Source organism: Eschrichtius robustus, chromosome 19, assembly GCF_028021215.1.
Source record: "Eschrichtius robustus isolate mEscRob2 chromosome 19, mEscRob2.pri, whole genome shotgun sequence".
Classification (NCBI taxonomy): Eukaryota; Metazoa; Chordata; class Mammalia; order Artiodactyla; family Eschrichtiidae; genus Eschrichtius; species Eschrichtius robustus.
This window is the reverse complement of record NC_090842.1, coordinates 57,407,581-57,420,605: the sequence shown is the minus strand read 5'-3', so window position 1 is coordinate 57,420,605 and position 13,025 is coordinate 57,407,581. Positions and strand designations below refer to the sequence as shown.

The 13,025-nt window shown below is 46.5% G+C and overlaps 1 long non-coding RNA gene across 2 annotated transcripts; it reads left to right on the top strand.

Annotated features, from left to right (window-relative positions):
- Positions 1-545: 545 nt before the first annotated feature.
- On the top strand, positions 546-7,578 carry LOC137752710 (uncharacterized). 2 transcript variants are annotated; one of them, XR_011071268.1, is made up of 4 exons: positions 546-1,013; positions 4,983-5,085; positions 5,891-6,163; positions 7,296-7,578. It is a non-coding gene; the product is annotated as an uncharacterized lncRNA (long non-coding RNA). The 2 variants fall into 2 exon arrangements; XR_011071269.1 differs by lacking the exon at positions 4,983-5,085.
- Positions 7,579-13,025: the final 5,447 nt, after the last annotated feature.

Here is a 13,025-nt window from a genome sequence, read left to right as displayed (position 1 = left end):
CTAATGGAGAAACAGGCCACGCAGCACACAGAACATCAGGGACAGAGTCAAGACCGTCTTCCATGCCAGAGGCTGATCTTTACACAAAACCATTCTTCGCTGTGCCCAGAGCAGTCTTTCTCAGACACCCCTCCGTGCCCACGCCCCCTCACCCCCCCACACACCCCAATCCCCGTAGAAGCAGATGTTTTGGGCCCGCGGAGCTCCACGGATCCCTTATCTCCCGAGGACCTCCCACGGACTCCTCTTAGCCAGTTTCCCCATCTTCCCTCCCACGCCCGATGGAAACTCCCGCTCTTCACGGCGCTTCCCTCTCCACAGAGACCATGGATCTGGGATTAACCTCCCACTCTCACTTCCCCCAAACTTCGGCTCTCTCAGAATAGACCCGGGGACGTGGAGTTAACGCACCAGCCCAACCCAGTGGCCTCGTCCCACCTAACACCACGTGATGCACTCCTCCCCCACCCCCACCCCCACCCCCACCCCCACCCCCCATAGAGGGCTTGCTTAGAGCGACGTCCAGCTCAGGCGGCTGCAGCGCCCCCTTCCTGGTTCGCTTTGGAAAGCTCCGCCCCCCCAGGCGCCTCCTCTCCAGGAACCACCCCGGGCGGCTAGGACTATTTTGGAACCTTCCATGCCAGACTGCGCTTAGCGCCCCGACCCTTTCCGGAGCTCTTTGGAAAGCTCCGCGCTGCGGTGCGGCCTCCCGGGGACCAAGAACAGACCCCGCCCCACTGGCGATCTGCTGCTCCACGGGGCTGCTTCCGCCACCCTATGAAGGGCCACTCGCCGCCCGTGTTGCCTCTGTCTCTTCGGAAACATTCCCCCGACAAACAACCCCCCGCCCTCAAGGCGCCTCTCGGACCTCGGGCTCCTGCAAGACCAAGGGGATCACGGTAGAGTCTCCCCGAGCGCAGTAGAACAGCACCCCCGTGTGGCCCTGTCCTTCGGAACCCGCGGAATGGCCGGATTCGTGGGCTGCAGCAGAGACCCGCCAGACCTATGCTAAGGTAGAAAAAAGTGTTTAAAAAAAAAAACTAGCGTCACAGTCATGGACAACATCATCCTTCAGGGTCTGGCTCAGGCGTTCACTCTGCTAGGGAGTGCTCCCTGATTCCTCCCATCTGCATCTCCGACGTCCCCCCTGTGCTTCCCCTATCTATCCTGGCCCTGACCCCTGTGCCTGTGTCTCCTCCATCCATTCTGGCCCTGACCCTCTGGGCTGTCACTGGGCCTGTGAAGCCAGGGGCAAGAGCTGTCTTAGTCACCACTGTGTCCCCAGCATCGCCCAGGGCAGCACAGAGTAAGGTTCAGACGGCCTGCAGGGCACCTCCTAGGGAGCATTCATTTAGTCCCTCACACATATTTTGCTTAGTTTTGTTTAACAGTTTTGTTGAGGTGTATTCTACATGTCATAAAATTCACCTGTTTTAAGTGATGTAATGATGCTGAGTGATTGTTTCTGCAGAGTTGTACAGCCATCATCACAATCCAATTTTTCTTTTAATTTATTTTTTACAATCCAATTTTAGAACATTAACGTCACCTTAAAAAGACCTCTTGTGCCCACTTGCAGTCAATTCCCATTCCCATTCCCAGCCTCAGCCGCAGGCAATCGCTGATTACTTCCCTTCATTATGTATTCTTTAAATTTTACAAGCATTTTCGGAATACTTGCTTCTATCAGGTATTGTGTGCTGAGGATACACAATGACACACACAAGCCCTGCCCTCAGGGACCTCAGAGTCTGGTTGGGACGATGGCTAATGGGAAGATATACTTGCTCACTCATTCCTTCATTCAAAAATATGTATTGAACACCTGTGCCAGCTACTGTTCTAGGCCCTAGGGATATAGCAGTGGGGGGGGGGGGAACAAAAAAATCTCTCTTTGTTGGAGTTAATATTCTAATGAGAGGATTAAAAAAAAGAAATAAGCAAGTAGATATGTGATTTAATGGTTGGAAGCCATGGCAAGAGTTTGCCTTCTGGTCTAAGAAGGACGGGAAACCACTGGAAATTTTCAGCAGGGGGGTGACGTGATCTGATTTACATTGTGTAAAGGTTCACTCTGATTGCCACGAGGAGAATGGATTATGTGGTGGCCAGCAAGGGTGAGAGTCAGGGTGGGGGGGTGATGATGACTTAGTCTAGGGCAGGAGCAATGGGAAGGGGAGAGCGTGATTAGGAGATAAAATCAAGATATCAAGTCAAGGACCTTAGTGGGTCAGTTAGGGTAATTTGCGTATGGACTATAGTATGATATTAATCTTAAAGTTTCCTGGTGTGATAATGGTATTGTGCTTGTGAAGGAAAATGTCCTTGCTCTTGAGACATGTCTGCTGAAATATTAAGGGTGAAATGTCACAAAATGACTGCAAGCAATTCTCAAATAGACCTTTTTCTATTTACAACTCGCTACCTATAGATATCTATATACATAGCTATCGATATATATTCACCAGTTTTTAACAATTAGTCATCTCACTCTCACTTTCTATCAATATCTGTATCTATATCTATATCTATTTATCTATCTATCTAGAAAGAGAGAGAGCTAATTGTTGAAACTGGTGAATCTCTATCAAGAATATGTGGATAGCCCTTATACTTTTCTTGCAATTGTTTTTTTTTTTTAAACAAACAACGTTTTACTGAAGTACAGTTGATTTACAATGTTGTGTTGGTTTCAGGTGTACAGCAAAGTGATTCAGTTTTATAAATATATTCTTTTTTGGATTTTTTTTTTATTATATTGGATATAGTTCCCTGTGCCATACAGCAGGTGCTTGTTTTTTAATCTATTTTATGTATAGTAGTGTGCATCTGTTAATCCCAAACTCCTAATGTGTCCCTCCCCCTCCTTTCCCCTTTGGTAACCATAAGTTTGTTTCCTGTATCTGTGAGTCTATTTCTGTTTTGTAAATAAGTTCATTTGTATCATTTTTTTAGATTCCACATACAAGTGATATCATGTGATATTTGTCTTTCTCTGTCTGACTTTCTTTTCTTGCAATTCTTTTTTTTTTTTTTTAATTAATTTATTTATTTTTGGCTGCATTGGGTCTTCGTTGCGGTGCGCGGGCTTCTCATTGCAGTGGCTTCTCTCGTTGTGGAGCACGGGCTCTAGGTGCACGGGCTTCAGTAATTGTGGCACGTGGGCTCAGTAGTTGTGGCTCGCGGGCTCTAAAGCACAGGCTCAGTAGTTGTGGTGCACAGGCTTAGTTGCTCCGCGGCATGTGGGATTTTCCCGGATCAGGACTCGAACCCATGTCCCCTGCATTGGCAGGCGGATTCTTAACCACTGCACCACTGGGGAAGTCCTTCTTGCAATTCTTGTGCACATTTTTTTTTTTTTTTAATTTGGCTGTGCTGGGTCTTAGTTGCTGCATGCAGGATCTTAGTTGTGGCATGCGGGATCTAGTTCCCTGACTAGGGATCGAACCCGGGCCCCCTGCATTGGGAGCTCGGAGTCTTAACCACTGGACCACCAGGGAAGTCCCTCTAGTGCACATTTAGAAATTTTCAAAATAAAAAGTTGGAGGCGGGGGGAGCATCTGTTTTGGAGGTAAGCACAACTCGTTGATGGGTTGGCTCTGTGGAGTGAGGAGGGGAAGGTGCCCTCCATGTTGCCCAAGCTCCTGCCTTGAGTTCCTCAGTGGAAAGTGCAGCTCTGGTGTGAGATGGGGAAGACTCTGGTGGTGGAGGAGGACAAGTGTGAAGGGGAATGTTGACAGTTTGGGAAAGACATACTCGGTGTCAGTCAGAGGCTTGTCAAGAAAAGAGAAGGGACTTCCCTGGTGGCCCAGTGGGTAAGACTCCACACTCCCAATGCAGGGGGCCCAGGTTCGATCCCTGGCCAGGGAACTAGATCCCACATGCATGCCCCAACTAAGAGTTTGCATGCCACAACTAAGGAGCCCACCTGCTGCAGCCAAGACCTGGCGCAACCAAATAAATAAATAAATAAATAATTTAAAAATACATTTTAAAAAAAAGAGAAAAGAGAAACCACACCAGGTATTTCAACAGAGAGAATTGAATATAAGGATCAGGCTAAACAGTGAGACCTGCCTGACCTCCAAAAATCAGTTTATCCTGAAGGTGTTGGAATGTGGGGCTGGTACTCTGAGGAGAGGGCTGGGCCCTGTCCAGACCCCAGAGACACCAGGGATGTGTTCGTTGGACGACAGGTGGGCACATGGACAGTAGATGAAGACAAGGCCCCTCTCTGGCTACATCTGTTCAGGTTGGCTCCAGCTGTGCAATGGATGGCAGAGGCCTGTGGGAGATGGGCCAGGCTGGGCTTGGGAGCCGGTCAGCCTGGAGCCCACGTTTCATTCTCCACGCAGTTGGGTCAGAAGGCACTAGATTGGGTCAGGGCATATTTTTCCAGAGATTTTTTTTTCTTTTTTTGCGGGGGGGTGGGGTGTGCCACGCGGCTTGTGGGATCTTAGTTCCCCAACCAGGGATCTAACCCGGGCCCTCGGCAGTGAAAGCTCGGGGTCCTAACCGCTGGACCGCCAGGGAATTCCCTCCAGAGATTTTTTCTTTGTAGAAGAGCTTTATTTTTTATTTACTTTATGCACCCACAGAGGAGAGACAGACAGAGATAGAGGATGGGATAGAGAGAGGAGATGAGAAAGAATGAAAGAGAGAGAGGGAGATTCACTTTTGAGGAGCCGCAGGGTTTTGGAACAGTCTTTGAAAAAGTCTTCACATTTTGTGGCTGCGCCAGAACTAGTGTGATTGATCCGTGGTTGTGGGAGTTTGAGCATGATTTACTGCTATAAACAGTGCTATGGTGGACGTCCTTACTGCTAAATTCTTCCGTGCACATGTGCACACAATAAAACCATATTTTATTGACCCCTTCCTCCCCTACTTGTTACCACCTCTGAAATCAGAATGCAGCTTACAACGCTCGTGTGTCACAGTTTAACTGGCAGTTTTTTTTTTTCTCTCCTGGTGATTTGAAGTAACAATGCATCTTACCATCGATGGCCTCTTGGATGTGAATGGTCACTGGAGTAACAGTAATACTCAGAGAAAACACTCTTGTAACACTTACGATGAGCCAAGGTAACTCATAATAACCCTGGGAGGTGGATACTGTTATTGGCTCCATTTTCCTGATTGAGCCACAGAGTGGTTAAGGAACTTGCCCAGAGTCGCACAGCAAGGAAGTGATGGAGTGAGAATTAGAACCCAGGCAGTAGCTCCAGAGTCTCTTTGTATGTCTGAGTTTTGCAGTATTTATTTATTTATTTATTTGGCTGCACTGCGTGGCTTGCGGGATCTCAGTTTCCCGACCAGGGATTGAACCCGGGTCCCATGGTGAAAGCCCAGAATTCTAACCGGTAGGCCACCAGGGAACTCCCAGTTTCCAGCATTTAGTACCAAGTTGAACATTGTAGTTGAGATGCCTCCCCCACCACACACCCCCCCCCCAACCCTGTTTATACGCAAGAGACCCCACTCCAGGGCCCAGATAACTGGATCAAAGAGACACCAATCCATCCAAAGGGGCACTTTGGACATTTGAGGCTGCGTTGTCCTGTACTCTGCAGCACGTATTGAATGTCTAGCCATCCCAGGCTTATAAATGCCTTTAGAACAGGTCTCAAAGTTTGGTCCAGGGTACCCTGGGAGTCCCCAAGACCTTTTGTGCACAAAGTTAAAATTATTTTCATAATATTACCAGGACGTTTTTCGCCTAGTTCACTGTCATTTTCTCACGAGAAGTGGGATTTGCCTGCCCTCTTTTTGGATCTGAGTGGGCTTGTGAGTTGCTTATAACCAGCAGCATGTTGCAGAAGTGATGCTGCATGATCCCCAAGGCTAGATCAGAAGAGGTGAGGCTGTTTCTGCCTCTTTTGTGAAACAGAGACACTGAAGACCAGAGCTGCCAGGCAAGAACTTTGACTGCCCTGAGGCCACCATGATTAGAGGAAGCCCAAACCAACCCACATGGAGAGACCACATGGAGAAGCCCTGTGACTACAAGGAGAGAGAGAGAGCTGCCCACACACCCCCAGCTGGTACCTCAACTGGGACACCCCACTGTCCCAGCTTCAGCCACCAGCTATTTACATCCATATGGGATCCCAAGGCAGAACTGCCCAGCTGGACCCTTCCCAAAAATCTGACCACAGACATGGTGAGAGATAAAAGGCTTACTGTTGTTGCTTTAAGCCACCGTGTTTTAGAGAGATTTGTTATCTAGCAATGGTAACTAGAAAGAGGGTGGAGTACAGAAAATAAGGAGCTTGCAGAGAATTGCAGCCTGGAGAGCTGAGAATAGACATCTGTTGACAATAACAGCAGCTAATATTTAAGTGCTTTCTGTGTATGAGCACCATTCTAAGTGCTTGGCATTAATGAACTCATTTAATCCTCACAGCAACCCTAGGAAGTGAATGCCATTACTATCTCTGTTTTATGGGAAGCAAGGCAGGGAGGACATCGGGAATTGGATAAAAACGGAACTTGAACCTCGGCTGTGGCTTCAAGCAAAGGGCATTACTGTTGAGGAACATGTGACTTGGCTCAGCCAGTCTGGGCATTTGGGTCCACCCCAGGCCACAGTGATTGGCTCTGGCACGGCCGTGTGACCTCCGCTGGACAATCAGAGTCAGCCTTATTACTTTGTTGGGGAAATCTGAGACAAAGGTGCTCCCCTTTACCTGGGGGATATGAATGAGGGTCCCTCTGGCCCAAAGGCTGCTGGCAGCTGTCTTGGGGAACTGCCGGTGGAAAAGGTGGGGCAGAGGGATGAAAAGAAATGGGGTCCTTGGTGACACTGCTCAACAGATGTGTCAGCTTTAGCTGAAGCCAGCCAAGTGTGGAATTTCCAGTTACAAATTTCCTTTACAGTTTAAGCCATCTGAGTCAGCTTTTCTGTTGCTTGTGTCCAAGGTTAATCAAAATATTTAACAACCAGTGACGTGGGCACTGAGCGATCAGAAGACTTCATTGCTGTGCCTGATATTAAGGCTTCTTTCCCCCCTGTATTGGGAGGTCTGGGAAGTGGGGTGAAGGGGAAGTTAGAGCAGTCACAGTGTGGAAAATGTGCAGATCTTGAGGCAGCATGATTTAGCAACCAATACAGAAATAATTTAGTATCTCAACAATCAACGTAGCAAGATAGCTTGTCCAAGCTGTGAAAATTAATAAACGGAAGCCTCATTTAAAATGAAGTTGGGCGGCCAGAAGGGGGAGCTGTCATGCCCTGCCTCTCTAGGGCAATTATAGACAGGACAGGAAGAGATGTACCTTTCTATTTTCAACAGGAAGAAGGTTACTGCTTTACTACCCATCAGGAGGAAGGAAGAATTTCTTCTTGCCCAGCAACAGTCCAGCCACTAAAAGGCTGTTACAAATCAGCCAAAGAAAAGCAATTAAACTTCAAGTTCCCAGTTTCTTCCACTGGACTCTTTATAACATCCCCTCCCAACTCTCCCTTCTCCTCTATAAAAGAATGTCCCTCTCCTTTGTTCTCCCCACTTGCTTGTGCCTTACCGTAGAACCCATGTCCCAAATTGTAATTCTCTGCTATTCCCAAATAAACCCATTTTGCTGGTAAAATACCTGGCTGTTTTATTGTTTTAGGTTAAAAAAGCTGAATATTAGCTTTACTTGCCAACTGACGCAACCCCCTTTTGACATGTGCTAGAGTGAGTGGATTTCTGTTTCCTACAACTGGGGGAAGAAAAAAAACCCTCTAATGAACTCTAGTCATGAATCAAACCTTTAGGAAATAACAAATAGCAGTGAAATCTCACTTTAACCGTATGAGGTCATTTCAGCGTCGGGTCAGGCAGAAACACTATGGAGATTTTGACTGTGAGCTGCCAGGGGATCCGCACCCTTTGGCCCAGCAATCCCACCACTGGGACGTACAAGGATGTGCATCGAGGCGTTATTTATAATGGGAGGAAATTGGAAACAGCTTCAATGTCTGGCAACACTGCCCTGTTGAGTAAACACCATGCAAACATTAGAGATTGTGTTTATGCAAAGATGTTTTAACAAGGGAACAGCTTATGTTTTAAGAAGGGAAAAAGCAGGACTGTATAAACAATTTGCTCACACAGTTATGTAAAACACACACACACACACACACACCACTTTTCAAGCCTGAATAAAATAGAAAAGGCTGAAAGGAAATACATCAAAATGTTAACTACAGTAGTGATGTGGGATTGGGGAAGAGGTAACTTTGTCTTTCTAGTTTTCTGTATTTTCCAAATTGTGCTTAACCAACAACGAACTCTTCTTTTTAATTTTATTTTCAAAAATTTTAACATAGGTCATGAACATTTCCAAACAGCTACCAGAAGCAGAGAGACAATAAACTCACATGGGCCCATCACTCAGCTTCAAGAACTGTCAACATTTTGCTATGTCATCACCTTTCCCCTCTATTTGGAAATACTTAAAAAAAAATACAAGTGATGGACAGCATGTCCATTCTTAAATACCACACTGAACATCAAAGTAAAGGGGGGGGCTGCATTTCCTTATATAACTCCAAAGCCTTATCACATCTAACAAAATTAGCAAAATTTTAAATATCACCTCACAGCCAGTCCTTATTCAGGTTTCCCCCAACTGTCTCAAAAATATCTCTTTACAGTGGTTCTGTCTGAATTGAGATACAGACAAAGTACATTCAGTGTTTGTTTTTTTTTTAATATTCTTATTTACAAACAATAAAAGTCATCCATGGGTGTGTGTGTGTGTACAGCGTTTTATGAATTTTAATAAATGCATAGAATTGTATAACCACCACCACAAGCAGGATTCATGGCAGTTCTGTCACTCCAAAAATTCCCTCAGGCTTTGTAATCAAGTGCGTTTGGTTTTATTTTTATTTATTTATTTATTTATTTATTTATTTATTTATTTTATTTATGGCTGTGTTGGGTCTTCGTTTCTGTGCGAGGGCTTTCTCTAGTTGCGGCAAGCTGGGGCCGCTCTTCATCGCGGTGCGCGGGCCTCTCACTATCGCGGCCTCTCTTGTTGCGGAGCACAGGCTCCAGACGCGCAGGCTCAGTAATTGTGGCTCATGGGCCCAGTTGCTCCGCGGCATGTGGGATCCTCCCAGACCAGGGCTCGAACCCGTGTCCCCTGCATTGGCAGGCAGATTCTCAACCACTGCGCCACCAGGGAAGCCCAGTGCGTTTGGTTTTTATGTTTCTGTATTTTTTCTTTTTTTCTAATGGGAGGAGAAAAGCAGTAATCGGAGGTGGTGGAAGCCCTGAAGTTATCTAAGATTTCAAAACACAGGGTTAGGTAGGAGACCTGGGCTCCAGTCCTGCTCTCTGGCTTGGGGGTCTTCCTCTCTTGGAGAGGCAGTTTCCTCATCTGTAAGGTGGGTGCTGTGGGGACCCAGTGAGTAAGGAAGGGTGCCCAGGAAGCTCTCAGTGATAGCAGTGCTTAGTCTGACCTGCCCTTCCTTCTTTATTCTCAGCCCCCCAGGCTGAGCCATCTCCTTATATCCTCTCCTCCCTCGCCCTCACAGCCAACGTGACTCTGCATCCTGTGGTTTCTACTTTCCTGGGACTGGAATTCACCCCCTCCTCCAGCCCAGAGTCCACAGGGCCTGTCCCATCTGGGTGCTTGCCTGGCCTCCAGCCTTCCCTTGGGTCACCTGGGCCCACTCAGCACCCTCCCCCCACACCCCCCAGCTTCCTAAATGTCACCACACCCTCTGGTGTGTCCCTGGATATCACAGAGACCTGCCAAGTGCCTCCATTCCCTATACAAGATTATTTCCCATAATAGGAAATGAAATAAACAATATTAATGGCCAGAAAAGAGATGCAAAGGCTGAACTGTTCTCGAACCTCATATATATATAATCATGCCAATAAAAAAGGATTTAAAAATAAATATTACAGTATAAAAAAGAAAAAAAAAGTAGCACTGCTATTTATTCAAAGTTTATTGAAAGATTCAAAGTTGGAACTTGGATCCTTTGGTTACAGTCTGATGTAATAACACTTCATGTAAATAATTGTGTTTTTTTCTTCTTGAGGAGAGAGAGATTGGGAGGGAGGAAGAGAGACAGGGAGGGAGAGAGAAAGAGACACAGAGGGAAACCAAGAGAGAGCGTGCATGCAAGCAGGTTGCATTTCCAGTGGCTACTTTACAGGGAGTCTCAGTGCTGAGTCCCGCCGTCCAAACATTGGGCCCTGAGCACTTGCGGGGCACGCTGCAAAGCGACCCCCCCCATCAGTACTAAGGGCAAGGGTATCGCAGGAGCATTACTTCCCGCTGCCTGGATGGGATTCAGAAATCCCATCCCTCCCTTTCCCTTTACAAGACCCCCTCTGCATACATCCCCTCCCCGGCCTTGTGCCCTGGCCCCGGCCCGCTCGCTGCCTGAGTTCTGAGTGGGAAGATGCGCTTAGTAAGCTGAAGAAAGGAACTGAGGCGGCGGGGCAGGGTGTGCGGGTATGAAAGCACATTGTGTTGGGAGAGAGGGGCCTGAGGGCTGGAAATGTCTTGTTTCTTAAGTTGGGTGGTGGGAACACGGAGGTTCATTCCATTTTGTTTTCATTTGTTTTGTTTCTTTAAGCTGTTTATTGAAGTCGACGCGCATGCAAAACAGTACAGACCATAAGCGTTCAGCAGGGTGAATTTCCGCCAGTGGAACGCACCTCGGTCACCAGCTCCCAGACCAAGAAACAGTTTGGCTCCTTTCAGCGCGTCTGCCCTCCCATCAGGGTCACCCTCATTCTGACTTCTGACGGCATAGACTGTTTTTTCCTGTCCTGAATTTGATGTAAATACAATCAGAATATATATTGTCTCGAGTATCTGGCTTTTTCCACTCAACGCAGTGTGAGACTCATTCTTGTAATCGCGTGTAGTCATAGGTTGTTCTCACTGTGGATCCCGCTGTGTGGCTGTACCCGGTTTATTTATCCGTTCTCCATTGGTGGCGAGGGAGTGAGCCAAGTGGAAAGAGTCTCCCAGGCAGAGGGAACACCCAGTGCAAAGGTCCTGAGGTGAGAACATGTCTGGTGTTTTAGAGAAACAATGAGGAGATCCATGTGCCTGGAGAGGACTAAGCGGGGAGGAGAAGGGGGGGACGAAACCAGAGGCAGATGGTGCAGAGTCGTATGGGCTACAGAGGGGGCGCCGGCTTTTACTCTGAGTGAGATGGAGCAGGGGAGGGACTGGACCTGACCTGGGTGTTCAGAGTCCCTCTAGCTGCTTGAGAAAGGGACTCCGGGGGCAGGGGTGGGAGCAGGTAGCCTGGGGGTCGTCGGAAGTGTTTAGGCTCAGAATACACTTTTTCTCTGTGTGATTAGTGATATATTTTATTCACTCCAACCATCATACTGTGTGATTTTATTGTCCCCATTTTTTTCTATGCTTCCCCCCCACCCTCATTAAGGCTTCTTTGAAGTGACTGCGTTTTTTGTTTGTTTGTTTTGTGTTTTCTCACTCTTCCTTTTCCCTCCACTAATTTGGAATCTAGGCACCATTTCTATTCTTGCAGTAGTAATCCTTGAAATTTTATCATGCACACTGTAAAAAATCAGATCTGAAGTTTAATTAAAAGTTTAATCTTCAGGGCTTCCCTGGTGGCGCAGTGGTTGAGAATCTGCCTGCCAATGCGGGGGACGCGGGTTTGAGCCCTGGTTTGGGAAGATCCCACATGCCACGGAGCAACTGGGCCCGTGAGCCACAATTACTGAGCCTGTGCGTCTGGAGCCTGTGCTCGGCAACGAGAGGCCGAGAGGCCGCGATAGTGAGAGGCCCACACACCGCGATGAAGAGTGGCCCCCGCTTGCCACAACTAGAGAAAGCCCTCGCACAGAAAGGAAGACCCAACACAACCATACATACATACATACATAAAAAGAATGTAAGCAGACAAGAATATCATTAAAAAAAAAAAAAAGTTTAATCTTCAGACCAAACGCTACCTGGATCATAGAGCACTTTATCTCCCCAGTTCTACTCATATTGATATTGTTGTCCAGAATTTTAGATCTCAAAAAAAAATTTTTTAAGCTTTCTTTTTTTGGAGATAAATTCAAATTTACACAAATTTGCAAGACTAAGAATAGCATAAAGAACATTCATATACTTTTTACTTGCGTTCATTTCTTGTTAACATTTTTACCCTCTTTAACATTTGCTCTGGGGACTTCCTGGTGGTCCAGTGTTTAAGACTCCACGCTCCCAGTGCAGGGGGCATGGGTTCAATCTCTGGTCAGGGAACTAGATGCCGCAACTAAGACCCGGCGCAGCCAAATAAATAAATAAACAAGTATTTAAAAAAGAATTTGCTCTGTTATGTTTGTGGGGAGAAGGGGAGTTGTATAATTTGAAGCTAAGATACATACACATGGCCTTCTACTCCTAAATAGTTCAGTGTGCATTTTCTAAGAATATAGATATTCTTTTACATAACCACAGTACAATGACTAACGTTCATAAATTTAACATTAATATGCAAAAGTTTCCTACTCTACTATTTGTATTCCAGTTTTGTCATTGACCCAATAATGTCCTAATTTATAGCATAACTTTTCCTCCAATACAGGACAAGAGGATATATTGTACAACACAGGGAATACAGCCTATATTTTATAATAACTATAAATGGAGTAGAGCCTTTTAAAATTGTGAATCACTATATTGTACCTCTGTAACATATAATATTGTACATAAGTATACTTCGCTTAAAAAATACAGGACAGGACATCTTTTATAGGTAGAGTTGACAGAATTTGCTGATAGATTTGATGTAGGATGTAAACGAAAATGTCAACTTCCTGAAACATTTTGGGGATCCACTGGACCCAGAGGCACAGATGATATACGTCAGAACAGTCTCTCTGTTCATCTCCCAGCCCTGTTTTCCCTTGTGTTGGCTTCACTTTCAGACTAGCTTTTCCCTCAGGGGAGCCCCCAGTGCTCCAGGCCTAAGCCCTTCCAGTACAGCGAGCCTACGAGTGCCCTCCCCAACAATCCCGCAGTGGTTCCAGGACTGACTC